The sequence below is a fragment of the Belonocnema kinseyi genome, chromosome 6, assembly GCF_010883055.1.
Source record: "Belonocnema kinseyi isolate 2016_QV_RU_SX_M_011 chromosome 6, B_treatae_v1, whole genome shotgun sequence".
Classification (NCBI taxonomy): Eukaryota; Metazoa; Arthropoda; class Insecta; order Hymenoptera; family Cynipidae; genus Belonocnema; species Belonocnema kinseyi.
Genome location: NC_046662.1, coordinates 134,835,910 through 134,838,629, shown reverse-complemented (window position 1 = coordinate 134,838,629; position 2,720 = coordinate 134,835,910).

Genomic DNA, 2,720 nt, shown 5'->3' with positions numbered 1-2,720 from the left:
AGAAACCATCCTAAATGAATCTCACCATGTCACGACCGAAATGACCCCCTATGAAGCGTTGTGGGGACGAAAGCCGAAACGATAGTGGCATCAATTTTTCCATAGGTGAATGGGTACTTGCAAAGGCATGTAATGTATCAAAAACAACGAATGGAACTATGGCGAGATTTCTCTCGCTCTACGAAGGTCCTCATAAAATCAAGAAGAGGATCGCCAACAATTTCTACATTCTTTGGAACGAAGAAAACGACAAGGAGAGGGGACAATTTCATGCCAACGTTCTAAGAAAATACAAGTTTGAGGAAACCAAGAAAGGGGATGGAAAACCTACTCTTTTATGTTGCTTTGAAAATTTATAAGAACTATTAATTATTGAAACAGTTTAAATTGAAAAGTTAAGAGTTTGTTTTTCTTTCTACGAGTAGGTTCCATTTTTTAACATAACTAACTAAGAATATCTTTCAAATAATTTTTTTCTATCATGCTTTGAAAATTTACAATTATTAATTATTTAAAAAATGTTAATCAAAGTATTTATAGCTTGGCTATTTTTTAAGGAAGAGGCATACTTTGTTTACGGAGAGAACTAAGAAAGTCTTTCGATAATCATTTCCTTTTTACGCTTTGTAAATTTATAATAATTATTAATCATAGAAACAATTTTCATAAACATATTGAGAGTTAGGGTATTTTTCAATTAATAAACACAATTTGTTAACGAAGTTAACTAACATTGTCTTCGCCATGATTCTTTCCTAAGTCATTTGTTAAATTTACAAGAATTATTAATTATTTAAAGAACTTTCATACAAAAAATTCAGAACTTAACTATTTTTTAGATTTTTAACCATTCAGACATTTTAAAGAAACTAATTTTTATACGAAAATGGATGCACTATATAATTAATAAGAATTAAAAAAGAAGTTAAAACTTTATAATAATAAAAACTTTCATTCACATTAATATCAGCATTTATTTCTTTTTATTAATTTCTTCCAATAATTTCACAATCATTTCAGTGCTTCATCAAAATTTTTTGTACTATATTTTCTCTTGTAATATACTTTTCCATATATTTTACTGTGACTAATCACTTATAGTTGAACATATAACCAATATTATTATTACCTATTGTAATATATAAAAAGTTGTACGCACCAACGTTTGAGATGTTTTTTTAGAACTTGCATAAAAATGTTCAGTGTTGCACAATACACCAAGAAAAAAGTTCGTATTAAATTAAAAAAAAAACACCATTTTTTGACTAGGTTCTTTCGATTCAACATGAAAATATTTTTAGAATATAAAAAAAATTATTTTATTTTAATGAATGACTTAACGTAATTTATTTAATTTAAAGAAAATATTTGTTTAAATGATTTGTTTGATTTAAAACAAAATTCCTTTGATTAAAGAAAGTTACTAGGAACAGTGAAAAAATAATTTTTTTAGAATCAGTAATTTGAAATAAGAAAATTATTTCTTTGAATCAAAGAAATATTTTCTTAATCCACATTACCAATGCGTCACGAGGTTGCGTAAAACGAATCACTTTGATTATTTTACGTTAACGCGTCTTTCGGAAATAGTGTTGTCAAATTTTTGCTAGGCGCGGAAGCGGGCGGCTCTTGGTAATAATAAAAATCGCTAAAATGTGAAATAAAGACGTACACGATATCCTTGCATGGTGGAGATAAGCAGAAAGCATTGAAGCTTTCTACAGTGTAAATAGATAATATTATACAGCACGACCTAACACCGCTTTTTTACCTTAGATTTTCGCTCGGATATTTATTCTTTGTGCTCGGAATGTTTAAATTAAACTTTAGCGAAAAAATCTCTTTCAGATCCCAGTTTTTTATGCATCCTTAGTCTGAATTTTCTACCTAATTAAGTAAAATTGAAGATTACATTCCTCAAAGCTCTTACATTCTTCTCTTTGACTTTCTCCACTATCTCAAGTTGTTATGCTAAAAATAGGAATTTTTTTCATGGCGCTTTTGATGATCAAAACAAATACTCCTACAAGTCTTCTTTTAGACTTGTAACGCATTTCGCGTCTTTTGGTTTAATATTTGAATTTTCTATTTTTGCATATGCACATCCATTTCGAAAAATAAATTAAAAATGACGACTTCTATCGAAAAATGGTTTAACGAAATTTTGCGAGAATGTTTAAAAGCTGAAATTTCTTTCAATATTTTCCCCTGAATTTCGCGTAATTTGGCTCAAAATTTGAATTTTCGATAGATTACACATTATTTTGATAAATAAAAATTTTGTGCGACTTTTTAAAAGCTATAATTGCCCCTTAAGACTTTTTACCGTATGTTGCGTTGTTTGGGTCAAAATTTCAATGATTTAAAATAGTATTTTCGTTAAATGAAACGAAAGTGACAAATTCTATCTAAAAAGTGTGTACAAAATTTCTCAGGGCTTTTTAAAAGCTAATTCATCCATACAACTTTTTTCAGTATCTCACGTGGTTTTGCTGAAAACATATTTATTATATTATATTTTTATTATTATTATTTTTTATTATATTTTTTTTCAGTATTTTTAGCATAGTATTTTCGAGAAATAAAACAGAGTTATGATATTCACAGACATACTAGGAAGTCTGATAAGTACCTGAAAATTCTAAGAGATAGCATTAGTATTCACTAATGTGAACCATTTTCGTCGAGCTTCATCCTTCAAATGACGCCTGTCAAAACTT